This window comes from Corvus hawaiiensis, chromosome 8 (genome assembly GCF_020740725.1).
Source record: "Corvus hawaiiensis isolate bCorHaw1 chromosome 8, bCorHaw1.pri.cur, whole genome shotgun sequence".
Lineage (NCBI taxonomy): Eukaryota > Metazoa > Chordata > Aves > Passeriformes > Corvidae > Corvus > Corvus hawaiiensis.
Window position 1 is genome coordinate 25,337,836 of NC_063220.1, and position 13,927 is coordinate 25,351,762.

Below are 13,927 nucleotides of genomic sequence, written 5' to 3' on the forward strand. Positions count from 1 at the left end.
TTTCTGAACCCTAAACCTAGGCTTAGGCATAGGCGTAACCCTAACCCTAACCCTAGCTTGAGCCAGAAACCAGGCATTGGGCTGTGGTGAGTTCCAAGCAGGAAAAAGACGAGGGAGCGAGGTTTTGGCTTTGCTGCGCTCACCTTGGAATGCCTTTTGCATGGCCCGTGTCCCTGGAGCTCCTGGCTTTTTGTTTTCTGAACACTAAACCTTGGCCTAGGCGTAGGCGTAACCCTAACCCTAACCCGAGCTTGAGCCAGAAATCCAGCAGTGGGCTGTGGTGAGTTCTGAGCAGGAAGAAGAAAAGGGAGCAAGGTTTTGGCTTTTCCGGGCTCACCTTGGAATGCCTTTGGCATGGTCAGTGTCCCTGGAGCTCCTGGCTTTGTGGTTTTCTGAACCCTAAACCTAGGCTTAGGCCTAGGCGTAACCCTAACCCTAACCCTAGCTTGAGCCAGAAATCCTGAAGTGGGCTGTGGTGAGTTCTAAGCAGGAAAAAGACGAGGGAGCAAGGTTTTGGCTTTGCTGCGCTCACCTTGGAATGCCTTTGGCATGGCCAGTGTCCCTGGAGCTGCTGGCTCGGTGGTTTTCGCAGCCCTAATCCTCGGCGTAACCCTAGTGCTAACCCTAACCCTAGCTTGAGCGAGAAATCGGGTTGTGGGCCGTGGCGAGTTCCAAGCAGAAAGAAGAAGGGGGAGCAAGGTTTTGGCTTTTCCGTGCTCGACTTTGTATGCCTTTCGCATGGTGAGTATCCCTGGAGCTCCTGGCTCTGTGGTTTTCTGAACCCTAAACCTAGGCTTAGGCATAGGCGTAACCCTAACCCTAACCCTAGCTTGAGCCAGAAACTGAGCATTGGGCTGTGGTGAGTTCCGAGCAGAAAGAAGAAAAAGGCGCAAAGTTTTGGGCTGTGCTGCGCTCACCTTGGCATGCCTTTTACATGGTGAGTATCCCTGGAGCTCTGGGCTCGGTGGTTTTCTATACTCTAACCCTAGGCGTTACCCTAACCCCAACCCTAACCCTAACCCTAGCTTGAGCCAGAAATCGGGAAGTGGGCCGTGGCGAGTTCCAAGCAGAAAGAAGAAGACGAGGGAGCAAGGTTTTGGCTGTTCCGTGTCACCTTGGAAGGCCTTTGGCATGGCCAGTGTCCCTGGAGCTCCTGGCTTTGTGGTTTTCTGAACCCTAAACCTAGGCTTAGGCCTAGGCGTAACCCTAACCCTAACCCTAGCTTGAGCCAGAAATCCTGAAGTGGGCTGTGGTGAGTTCTAAGCAGGAAAAAGACGAGGGAGCAAGGTTTTGGCTTTGCTGCGCTCACCTTGGAATGCCTTTGGCATGGCCAGTGTCCCTGGAGCTGCTGGCTTTTTGTTTTCTGAACACTAAACCTAGGCGTAGGCGTAGGCGTAACCCTAACCCTAACCCTAGCTTGAGCCAGAAACCGAGCATTGGGCTGTGGTGAGTTCCGAGCAGAAAGAAGAAAAAGGAGCAAAGTTTTGGGCTGTGCTGCGCTCACCTTGGCATGCCTTTTGCATGGTGAGTATCCCTGGAGCTCCGGGCTCGGTGGTTTTCTATACCCTAACCCTAGGGGTTACCCTAACCCCGACCCTAACCCTAACCCTAGCTTGAGCCAGAAATCGGGAAGTGGGCCGTGGCGAGTTCCAAGCAGAAAGAAGAAGAATAGGGAGCAAGGTTTTGGCTTTGCTGCGCTCACCTTGGAATGCCTTTGGCATGGCCAGTGTCCCTGGAGCTCCTGGCTTTGTGGTTTTCTCAACCCTAATTCTTGGCATAACTCTAACCCTAACCCTAGCTTGAGCCAGAAACCAGGCATTGGGCTGTGGTGAGTTCCGAGCAGGAAGAAGAAAAGGGAGCAAGGTTTTGGCTTTTCCGTGCTCAACTTGGTATGCCTTTCGCATGGCCAGTGTCCCTGGAGCTCCTGGCTTTGTGGTTTTCTGAACCCTAAACCTAGGCTTAGGCCTAGGCGTAACCCTAACCCTAACCCTAGCTTGAGCCAGAAATCCTGAAGTGGGCTGTGGTGAGTTCCAAGCAGGAAGAAGAAGGGGGAGCAAAGTTTTGGCTGTGCCCTGCTCAACTTTGCATGCCTTTGGCATGGTCAGTGTCCCTGGAGCACCTGGCTTTGTGGTTTTCGCAGCCCTAATCCTCGGCATAACCCTAGTGCTAACCCTAACCCTAGCTTGAGCCAGAAATCGGGAAGTGGGCCGTGGCGAGTTCCAAGCAGAAAGAAGAAGAATAGGGAGCAAGGTTTTGGCTGTTCCGTGCTCAACTTGGTATGCCTTTCGCATGGCCCGTGTCCCTGGAGCTCCTGGCTTTTTGTTTTCTGAACACTAAACCTTGGCCTAGGCGTAGGCGTAACCCTAACCCTAGCTTGAGCCAGAAATCCAGCAGTGGGCTGTGGTGAGTTCTGAGCAGGAAGAAGAAAAGGGAGCAAGGTTTTGGCTTTTCCGGGCTCACCTTGGAATGCCTTTTGCATGGTCAGTGTCCCTGGAGCTCCTGGCTTTGTGGTTTTCTGAACCCTAAACCTAGGCTTAGGCCTAGGCGTAACCCTAACCCTAACCCTAGCTTGAGCCAGAAATCCTGAAGTGGGCTGTGGTGAGTTCTAAGCAGGAAAAAGACGAGGGAGCAAGGTTTTGGCTTTGCTGCGCTCACCTTGGAATGCCTTTGGCATGGCCAGTGTCCCTGGAGCTGCTGGCTTTTTGTTTTCTGCACACTAAACCTAGGCCTAGGCGTAGGCGTAACCCTAACCCTAACCCTAGCTTGAGCCAGAAATCTGGAAGTGGGCTGTGGTGAGTTCCAAGCAGAAAGAAGAAGGGGGAGCAAGGTTTTGGGCTGTGCTGCGCTCACCTTGGCATGCCTTTTGCATGGTGAGTATCCCTGGAGCTCCAGGCTCGGTGGTTTCCTATACCCTAACCCTAGGGGTTACCCTAACCCCGACCCTAACCCTAACCCTAGCTTGAGCCAGAAATCCGGCAGTGGGCCGTGGCGAGTTCCAAGCAGAAAGAAGAAGAATAGGGAGCAAGGTTTTGGCTGTTCCGTGCTCAACTTGGTATGCCTTTGGCATGGCCAGTGTCCCTGGAGCTCCTGGCTTTGTGGTTTTCTCAACCCTAATCCTTGGCATAACTCTAACCCTAACCCTAGCTTGAGCCAGAAACCAGGCATTGGGCTGTGGTGAGTTCCAAGCAGGAAAAAGACGAGGGAGCAAGGTTTAGGCTTTGCTGCGCTCACCTTGGAATGCCTTTTGCATGGTCAGTGTCCCTGGAGCTCCTGGCTCTGTGGTTTTCGCAGCCCTAATCCTCGGCGTAACCCTAGTGCTAACCCTAACCCTAGCTTGAGCCAGAAATCCGGAAGTGGGCCGTGGCGAGTTCCAAGCAGAAAGAAGAAGGGGGAGCAAGGTTTTGGCTTTTCCGGGCTCAACTTTGTATGCCTTTCGCATGGCCAGTGTCCCTGGAGCTCCTGGCTCTGTGGTTTTCTCAACCCTAAACCTAGGCTTAGGCCTAGGCGTAACCCTAACCCTAACCCTAGCTTGAGCCAGAAATCCTGAAGTGGGCTGTGGTGAGTTCTAAGCAGGAAAAAGACGAGGGAGCAAGGTTTTGGCTTTGCTGCGCTCACCTTGGCATGCCTTTTGCATGGTGAGTATCCCTGGAGCTGCTGGCTCGGTGGTTTTCGCAGCCCTAATCCTCGGCGTAACCCTAGTGCTAACCCTAACCCTAGCTTGAGCGAGAAATCGGGTTGTGGGCCGTGGCGAGTTCCAAGCAGAAAGAAGAAGGGGGAGCAAGGTTTTGGCTTTTCCGTGCTCAACTTTGTATGCCTTTCGCATGGTCAGTGTCCCTGGAGCTCCTGGCTCTGTGGTTTTCTGAACCCTAAACCTAGGCTTAGGCATAGGCGTAACCCTAACCCTAACCCTAGCTTGAGCCAGAAACCGAGCATTGGGCTGTGGTGAGTTCCGAGCAGAAAGAAGAAAAAGGAGCAAAGTTTTGGGCTGTGCTGCGCTCACCTTGGCATGCCTTTTGCATGGTGAGTATCCCTGGAGCTCCGGGCTCGGTGGTTTTCTATACCCTAACCCTAGGCGTTACCCTAACCCCGACCCTAACCCTAACCCTAGCTTGAGCCAGAAATCGGGAAGTGGGCCGTGGCGAGTTCCAAGCAGAAAGAAGAAGACGAGGGAGCAAGGTTTTGGCTGTTCCGTGCTCAACTTGGTATGCCTTTGGCATGGCCAGTGTCCCTGGAGCTCCTGGCTCTGTGGTTTTCTGAACCCTAAACCTAGGCTTAGGCCTAGGCGTAACCCTAACCCTAACCCTAGCTTGAGCCAGAAATCCTGAAGTGGGCTGTGGTGAGTTCTAAGCAGGAAAAAGACGAGGGAGCAAGGTTTTGGCTTTGCTGCGCTCACCTTGGAATGCCTTTGGTATGGCCAGTGTCCCTGGAGCTGCTGGCTTTTTGTTTTCTGCACACTAAACCTAGGCCTAGGCGTAGGCGTAACCCTAACCCTAACCCTAGCTTGTGCCAGAAATCCAGCAGTGGGCTGTGGTGAGTTCTGAGCAGGAAGAAGAAAAGGGAGAAAGGTTTTGGCTTTTCCGGGCTCAACTTTTTATGCCTTTCGCATGGCCAGTGTCCCTGGAGCTCCTGGCTTTGTGGTTTTCTGAACCCTAAACCTAGGCTTAGGCGTAGGCGTAACCCTAACCCTAACCCTAGCTTGAGCCAGAAATCTGGAAGTGGGCTGTGGTGAGTTCTAAGCAGGAAAAAGACGAGGGAGCAAGGTTTTGGCTTTGCTGCGCTCACCTTGGAATGCCTTTAGCATGGCCAGTGTCCCTGGAGCTGCTGGTTTTTTGTTTTCTGAACACTAAACCTAGGCCTAGGCGTAGGCGTAACCCTAACCCTAACCCTAGCTTGAGCCAGAAATCTGGAAGTGGGCTGTGGTGAGTTCCAAGCAGAAAGAAGAAGGGGGAGCAAGGTTTTGGGCTGTGCTGCGCTCACCTTGGCATGCCTTTTGCATGGTGAGTATCCCTGGAGCTCCAGGCTCGGTGGTTTCCTATACCCTAACCCTAGGGGTTACCCTAACCCCGACCCTAACCCTAACCCTAGCTTGAGCCAGAAATCCGGCAGTGGGCCGTGGCGAGTTCCAAGCAGAAAGAAGAAGAATAGGGAGCAAGGTTTTGGCTGTTCCGTGCTCAACTTGGTATGCCTTTGGCATGGCCAGTGTCCCTGGAGCTCCTGGCTTTGTGGTTTTCTCAACCCTAATCCTTGGCATAACTCTAACCCTAACCCTAGCTTGAGCCAGAAACCAGGCATTGGGCTGTGGTGAGTTCCAAGCAGGAAAAAGACGAGGGAGCAAGGTTTAGGCTTTGCTGCGCTCACCTTGGAATGCCTTTTGCATGGTCAGTGTCCCTGGAGCTCCTGGCTCTGTGGTTTTCGCAGCCCTAATCCTCGGCGTAACCCTAGTGCTAACCCTAACCCTGGCTTGAGCCAGAAATCGGGTTGTGGGCCGTGGCGAGTTCCAAGCAGAAAGAAGAAGGGGGAGCAAGGTTTTGGCTTTTCCGTACTCAACTTTGTATGCCTTTCGCATGGCCAGTGTCCCTGGAGCTCCTGGCTCTGTGGTTTTCTGAACCCTAAACCTAGGCTTAGGCCTAGGCGTAACCCTAACCCTAACCCTAGCTTGAGCCAGAAATCCTGAAGTGGGCTGTGGTGAGTTCTAAGCAGGAAAAAGACGAGGGAGCAAGGTTTTGGCTTTGCTGCGCTCACCTTGGCATGCCTTTGGCATGGCCAGTGTCCCTGGAGCACCTGGCTCTGTGGTTTTCGCAGCCCTAATCCTCGGCGTAACCCTAGTGCTAACCCTAACCCTAGCTTGAGCGAGAAATCGGGTTGTGGGCCGTGGCGAGTTCCGAGCAGAAAGAAGAAGGGGGAGCAAGGTTTTGGGCTGTGCTGCGCTCACCTTGGCATGCCTTTTGCATGGTGAGTATCCCTGGAGCTCCGGGCTCGGTGGTTTTCTATACCCTAACCCTAGGGGTTACCCTAACCCCGACCCTAACCCTAACCCTAGCTTGAGCCAGAAATCGGGAAGTGGGCCGTGGCGAGTTCCAAGCAGAAAGAAGAAGAATAGGGAGCAAGGTTTTGGCTTTGCTGCGCTCACCTTGGTATGCCTTTGGCATGGCCAGTGTCCCTGGAGCTCCTGGCTTTGTGGTTTTCTCAACCCTAATTCTTGGCATAACTCTAACCCTAACCCTAGCTTGAGCCAGAAACCAGGCATTGGGCTGTGGTGAGTTCCGAGCAGGAAGAAGAAAAGGGAGCAAGGTTTTGGCTTTTCCGTGCTCAACTTTGTATGCCTTTCGCATGGTCAGTGTCCCTGGAGCTCCTGGCTTTGTGGTTTTCTGAACCCTAAACCTAGGCTTAGGCCTAGGCGTAACCCTAACCCTAACCCTAGCTTGAGCCAGAAATCCTGAAGTGGGCTGTGGTGAGTTCCAAGCAGGAAGAAGAAGGGGGAGCAAAGTTTTGGCTGTGCCCTGCTCAACTTTGCAGGCCTTTGGCATGGTCAGTGTCCCTGGAGCACCTGGCTTTGTGGTTTTCGCAGCCCTAATCCTCGGCATAACCCTAGTGCTAACCCTAACCCTAGCTTGAGCCAGAAATCGGGAAGTGGGCCGTGGCGAGTTCCAAGCAGAAAGAAGAAGACGAGGGAGCAAGGTTTTGGCTGTTCCGTGCTCAACTTGGTATGCCTTTGGCATGGTCAGTGTCCCTGGAGCTCCTGGCTCTGTGGTTTTCTGAACCCTAAACCTAGGCTTAGGCATAGGCGTAACCCTAACCCTAACCCTAGCTTGAGCCAGAAACCAGGCATTGGGCTGTGGTGAGTTCCAAGCAGGAAAAAGACGAGGGAGCGAGGTTTTGGCTTTGCTGCGCTCACCTTGGAATGCCTTTTGCATGGCCCGTGTCCCTGGAGCTCCTGGCTTTTTGTTTTCTGAACACTAAACCTTGGCCTAGGCGTAGGCGTAACCCTAACCCTAACCCGAGCTTGAGCCAGAAATCCAGCAGTGGGCTGTGGTGAGTTCTGAGCAGGAAGAAGAAAAGGGAGCAAGGTTTTGGCTTTTCCGGGCTCACCTTGGAATGCCTTTGGCATGGTCAGTGTCCCTGGAGCTCCTGGCTTTGTGGTTTTCTGAACCCTAAACCTAGGCTTAGGCCTAGGCGTAACCCTAACCCTAACCCTAGCTTGAGCCAGAAATCCTGAAGTGGGCTGTGGTGAGTTCTAAGCAGGAAAAAGACGAGGGAGCAAGGTTTTGGCTTTGCTGCGCTCACCTTGGAATGCCTTTGGCATGGCCAGTGTCCCTGGAGCTGCTGGCTCGGTGGTTTTCGCAGCCCTAATCCTCGGCGTAACCCTAGTGCTAACCCTAACCCTAGCTTGAGCGAGAAATCGGGTTGTGGGCCGTGGCGAGTTCCAAGCAGAAAGAAGAAGGGGGAGCAAGGTTTTGGCTTTTCCGTGCTCGACTTTGTATGCCTTTCGCATGGTGAGTATCCCTGGAGCTCCTGGCTCTGTGGTTTTCTGAACCCTAAACCTAGGCTTAGGCATAGGCGTAACCCTAACCCTAACCCTAGCTTGAGCCAGAAACTGAGCATTGGGCTGTGGTGAGTTCCGAGCAGAAAGAAGAAAAAGGCGCAAAGTTTTGGGCTGTGCTGCGCTCACCTTGGCATGCCTTTTACATGGTGAGTATCCCTGGAGCTCTGGGCTCGGTGGTTTTCTATACTCTAACCCTAGGCGTTACCCTAACCCCAACCCTAACCCTAACCCTAGCTTGAGCCAGAAATCGGGAAGTGGGCCGTGGCGAGTTCCAAGCAGAAAGAAGAAGACGAGGGAGCAAGGTTTTGGCTGTTCCGTGTCACCTTGGAAGGCCTTTGGCATGGCCAGTGTCCCTGGAGCTCCTGGCTTTGTGGTTTTCTGAACCCTAAACCTAGGCTTAGGCCTAGGCGTAACCCTAACCCTAACCCTAGCTTGAGCCAGAAATCCTGAAGTGGGCTGTGGTGAGTTCTAAGCAGGAAAAAGACGAGGGAGCAAGGTTTTGGCTTTGCTGCGCTCACCTTGGAATGCCTTTGGCATGGCCAGTGTCCCTGGAGCTGCTGGCTTTTTGTTTTCTGAACACTAAACCTAGGCGTAGGCGTAGGCGTAACCCTAACCCTAACCCTAGCTTGAGCCAGAAACCGAGCATTGGGCTGTGGTGAGTTCCGAGCAGAAAGAAGAAAAAGGAGCAAAGTTTTGGGCTGTGCTGCGCTCACCTTGGCATGCCTTTTGCATGGTGAGTATCCCTGGAGCTCCGGGCTCGGTGGTTTTCTATACCCTAACCCTAGGGGTTACCCTAACCCCGACCCTAACCCTAACCCTAGCTTGAGCCAGAAATCGGGAAGTGGGCCGTGGCGAGTTCCAAGCAGAAAGAAGAAGAATAGGGAGCAAGGTTTTGGCTTTGCTGCGCTCACCTTGGAATGCCTTTGGCATGGCCAGTGTCCCTGGAGCTCCTGGCTTTGTGGTTTTCTCAACCCTAATCCTTGGCATAACTCTAACCCTAACCCTAGCTTGAGCCAGAAACCAGGCATTGGGCTGTGGTGAGTTCCGAGCAGGAAGAAGAAAAGGGAGCAAGGTTTTGGCTTTTCCGTGCTCAACTTGGTATGCCTTTCGCATGGCCAGTGTCCCTGGAGCTCCTGGCTTTGTGGTTTTCTGAACCCTAAACCTAGGCTTAGGCCTAGGCGTAACCCTAACCCTAACCCTAGCTTGAGCCAGAAATCCTGAAGTGGGCTGTGGTGAGTTCCAAGCAGGAAGAAGAAGGGGGAGCAAAGTTTTGGCTGTGCCCTGCTCAACTTTGCATGCCTTTGGCATGGTCAGTGTCCCTGGAGCACCTGGCTTTGTGGTTTTCGCAGCCCTAATCCTCGGCATAACCCTAGTGCTAACCCTAACCCTGGCTTGAGCCAGAAATCGGGTTGTGGGCCGTGGCGAGTTCCAAGCAGAAAGAAGAAGGGGGAGCAAGGTTTTGGCTTTTCCGTACTCAACTTTGTATGCCTTTCGCATGGCCAGTGTCCCTGGAGCTCCTGGCTCTGTGGTTTTCTGAACCCTAAACCTAGGCTTAGGCCTAGGCGTAACCCTAACCCTAACCCTAGCTTGAGCCAGAAATCCTGAAGTGGGCTGTGGTGAGTTCTAAGCAGGAAAAAGACGAGGGAGCAAGGTTTTGGCTTTGCTGCGCTCACCTTGGCATGCCTTTGGCATGGCCAGTGTCCCTGGAGCACCTGGCTCTGTGGTTTTCGCAGCCCTAATCCTCGGCGTAACCCTAGTGCTAACCCTAACCCTAGCTTGAGCGAGAAATCGGGTTGTGGGCCGTGGCGAGTTCCGAGCAGAAAGAAGAAGGGGGAGCAAGGTTTTGGGCTGTGCTGCGCTCACCTTGGCATGCCTTTTGCATGGTGAGTATCCCTGGAGCTCCGGGCTCGGTGGTTTTCTATACCCTAACCCTAGGGGTTACCCTAACCCCGACCCTAACCCTAACCCTAGCTTGAGCCAGAAATCGGGAAGTGGGCCGTGGCGAGTTCCAAGCAGAAAGAAGAAGAATAGGGAGCAAGGTTTTGGCTTTGCTGCGCTCACCTTGGTATGCCTTTGGCATGGCCAGTGTCCCTGGAGCTCCTGGCTTTGTGGTTTTCTCAACCCTAATTCTTGGCATAACTCTAACCCTAACCCTAGCTTGAGCCAGAAACCAGGCATTGGGCTGTGGTGAGTTCCGAGCAGGAAGAAGAAAAGGGAGCAAGGTTTTGGCTTTTCCGTGCTCAACTTTGTATGCCTTTCGCATGGTCAGTGTCCCTGGAGCTCCTGGCTTTGTGGTTTTCTGAACCCTAAACCTAGGCTTAGGCCTAGGCGTAACCCTAACCCTAACCCTAGCTTGAGCCAGAAATCCTGAAGTGGGCTGTGGTGAGTTCCAAGCAGGAAGAAGAAGGGGGAGCAAAGTTTTGGCTGTGCCCTGCTCAACTTTGCATGCCTTTGGCATGGTCAGTGTCCCTGGAGCACCTGGCTTTGTGGTTTTCGCAGCCCTAATCCTCGGCATAACCCTAGTGCTAACTCTAACCCTAGCTTGAGCCAGAAATCCGGAAGTGGGCCGTGGCGAGTTCCAAGCAGAAAGAAGAAGACGAGGGAGCAAGGTTTTGGCTGTTCCGTGCTCAACTTGGTATGCCTTTGGCATGGTCAGTGTCCCTGGAGCTCCTGGCTCTGTGGTTTTCTGAACCCTAAACCTAGGCTTAGGCATAGGCGTAACCCTAACCCTAACCCTAGCTTGAGCCAGAAACCAGGCATTGGGCTGTGGTGAGTTCCAAGCAGGAAAAAGACGAGGGAGCGAGGTTTTGGCTTTGCTGCGCTCACCTTGGAATGCCTTTTGCATGGCCCGTGTCCCTGGAGCTCCTGGCTTTTTGTTTTCTGAACACTAAACCTTGGCCTAGGCGTAGGCGTAACCCTAACCCTAACCCTAGCTTGAGCCAGAAATCCAGCAGTGGGCTGTGGTGAGTTCTGAGCAGGAAGAAGAAAAGGGAGCAAGGTTTTGGCTTTTCCGGGCTCACCTTGGAATGCCTTTTGCATGGTCAGTGTCCCTGGAGCTCCTGGCTTTGTGGTTTTCTGAACCCTAAACCTAGGCTTAGGCCTAGGCGTAACCCTAACCCTAACCCTAGCTTGAGCCAGAAATCCTGAAGTGGGCTGTGGTGAGTTCTAAGCAGGAAAAAGACGAGGGAGCAAGGTTTTGGCTTTGCTGCGCTCACCTTGGAATGCCTTTGGCATGGCCAGTGTCCCTGGAGCTGCTGGCTCTGTGGTTTTCGCAGCCCTAATCCTCGGCGTAACCCTAGTGCTAACCCTAACCCTAGCTTGAGCGAGAAATCGGGTTGTGGGCCGTGGCGAGTTCCAAGCAGAAAGAAGAAGGGGGAGCAAGGTTTTGGCTTTTCCGTGCTCGACTTTGTATGCCTTTCGCATGGTGAGTATCCCTGGAGCTCCTGGCTCTGTGGTTTTCTGAACCCTAAACCTAGGCTTAGGCATAGGCGTAACCCTAACCCTAACCCTAGCTTGAGCCAGAAACTGAGCATTGGGCTGTGGTGAGTTCCGAGCAGAAAGAAGAAAAAGGCGCAAAGTTTTGGGCTGTGCTGCGCTCACCTTGGCATGCCTTTTACATGGTGAGTATCCCTGGAGCTCTGGGCTCGGTGGTTTTCTATACTCTAACCCTAGGCGTTACCCTAACCCCAACCCTAACCCTAACCCTAGCTTGAGCCAGAAATCGGGAAGTGGGCCGTGGCGAGTTCCAAGCAGAAAGAAGAAGACGAGGGAGCAAGGTTTTGGCTGTTCCGTGTCACCTTGGAAGGCCTTTGGCATGGCCAGTGTCCCTGGAGCTCCTGGCTTTGTGGTTTTCTGAACCCTAAACCTAGGCTTAGGCCTAGGCGTAACCCTAACCCTAACCCTAGCTTGAGCCAGAAATCCTGAAGTGGGCTGTGGTGAGTTCTAAGCAGGAAAAAGACGAGGGAGCAAGGTTTTGGCTTTGCTGCGCTCACCTTGGAATGCCTTTGGTATGGCCAGTGTCCCTGGAGCTGCTGGCTTTTTGTTTTCTGAACACTAAACCTAGGCGTAGGCGTAGGCGTAACCCTAACCCTAACCCTAGCTTGAGCCAGAAACCGAGCATTGGGCTGTGGTGAGTTCCGAGCAGAAAGAAGAAAAAGGAGCAAAGTTTTGGGCTGTGCTGCGCTCACCTTGGCATGCCTTTTGCATGGTGAGTATCCCTGGAGCTCCGGGCTCGGTGGTTTTCTATACCCTAACCCTAGGGGTTACCCTAACCCCGACCCTAACCCTAACCCTAGCTTGAGCCAGAAATCGGGAAGTGGGCCGTGGCGAGTTCCAAGCAGAAAGAAGAAGAATAGGGAGCAAGGTTTTGGCTTTGCTGCGCTCACCTTGGAATGCCTTTGGCATGGCCAGTGTCCCTGGAGCTCCTGGCTTTGTGGTTTTCTCAACCCTAATCCTTGGCATAACTCTAACCCTAACCCTAGCTTGAGCCAGAAACCAGGCATTGGGCTGTGGTGAGTTCCGAGCAGGAAGAAGAAAAGGGAGCAAGGTCTTGGCTTTTCCGTGCTCAACTTGGTATGCCTTTCGCATGGCCAGTGTCCCTGGAGCTCCTGGCTTTGTGGTTTTCTGAACCCTAAACCTAGGCTTAGGCCTAGGCGTAACCCTAACCCTAACCCTAGCTTGAGCCAGAAATCCTGAAGTGGGCTGTGGTGAGTTCCAAGCAGGAAGAAGAAGGGGGAGCAAAGTTTTGGCTGTGCCCTGCTCAACTTTGCATGCCTTTGGCATGGTCAGTGTCCCTGGAGCACCTGGCTTTGTGGTTTTCGCAGCCCTAATCCTCGGCATAACCCTAGTGCTAACCCTAACCCTAGCTTGAGCCAGAAATCCGGAAGTGGGCCGTGGCGAGTTCCAAGCAGAAAGAAGAAGAATAGGGAGCAAGGTTTTGGCTGTTCCGTGCTCAACTTGGTATGCCTTTCGCATGGTCAGTGTCCCTGGAGCTCCTGGCTTTTTGTTTTCTGAACACTAAACCTTGGCCTAGGCGTAGGCGTAACCCTAACCCTAACCCTAGCTTGAGCCAGAAATCCAGCAGTGGGCTGTGGTGAGTTCTGAGCAGGAAGAAGAAAAGGGAGCAAGGTTTTGGCTTTTCCGGGCTCACCTTGGAATGCCTTTTGCATGGTCAGTGTCCCTGGAGCTCCTGGCTTTGTGGTTTTCTGAACCCTAAACCTAGGCTTAGGCCTAGGCGTAACCCTAACCCTAACCCTAGCTTGAGCCAGAAATCCTGAAGTGGGCTGTGGTGAGTTCTAAGCAGGAAAAAGACGAGGGAGCAAGGTTTTGGCTTTGCTGCGCTCACCTTGGAATGCCTTTGGCATGGCCAGTGTCCCTGGAGCTGCTGGCTTTTTGTTTTCTGCACACTAAACCTAGGCCTAGGCGTAGGCGTAACCCTAACCCTAACCCTAGCTTGAGCCAGAAATCTGGAAGTGGGCTGTGGTGAGTTCCAAGCAGAAAGAAGAAGGGGGAGCAAGGTTTTGGGCTGTGCTGCGCTCACCTTGGCATGCCTTTTGCATGGTGAGTATCCCTGGAGCTCCAGGCTCGGTGGTTTCCTATACCCTAACCCTAGGGGTTACCCTAACCCCGACCCTAACCCTAACCCTAGCTTGAGCCAGAAATCCGGCAGTGGGCCGTGGCGAGTTCCAAGCAGAAAGAAGAAGAATAGGGAGCAAGGTTTTGGCTGTTCCGTGCTCAACTTGGTATGCCTTTGGCATGGCCAGTGTCCCTGGAGCTCCTGGCTTTGTGGTTTTCTCAACCCTAATCCTTGGCATAACTCTAACCCTAACCCTAGCTTGAGCCAGAAACCAGGCATTGGGCTGTGGTGAGTTCCAAGCAGGAAAAAGACGAGGGAGCAAGGTTTAGGCTTTGCTGCGCTCACCTTGGAATGCCTTTTGCATGGTCAGTGTCCCTGGAGCTCCTGGCTCTGTAGTTTTCGCAGCCCTAATCCTCGGCGTAACCCTAGTGCTAACCCTAACCCTAGCTTGAGCCAGAAATCCGGAAGTGGGCCGTGGCGAGTTCCAAGCAGAAAGAAGAAGGGGGAGCAAGGTTTTGGCTTTTCCGGGCTCAACTTTGTATGCCTTTCGCATGGCCAGTGTCCCTGGAGCTCCTGGCTCTGTGGTTTTCTCAACCCTAAACCTAGGCTTAGGCCTAGGCGTAACCCTAACCCTAACCCTAGCTTGAGCCAGAAATCCTGAAGTGGGCTGTGGTGAGTTCTAAGCAGGAAAAAGACGAGGGAGCAAGGTTTTGGCTTTGCTGCGCTCACCTTGGCATGCCTTTTGCATGGCGAGTATCCCTGGAGCTGCTGGCTCGGTGGTTTTCGCAGCCCTAATCCTCGGCGTAACC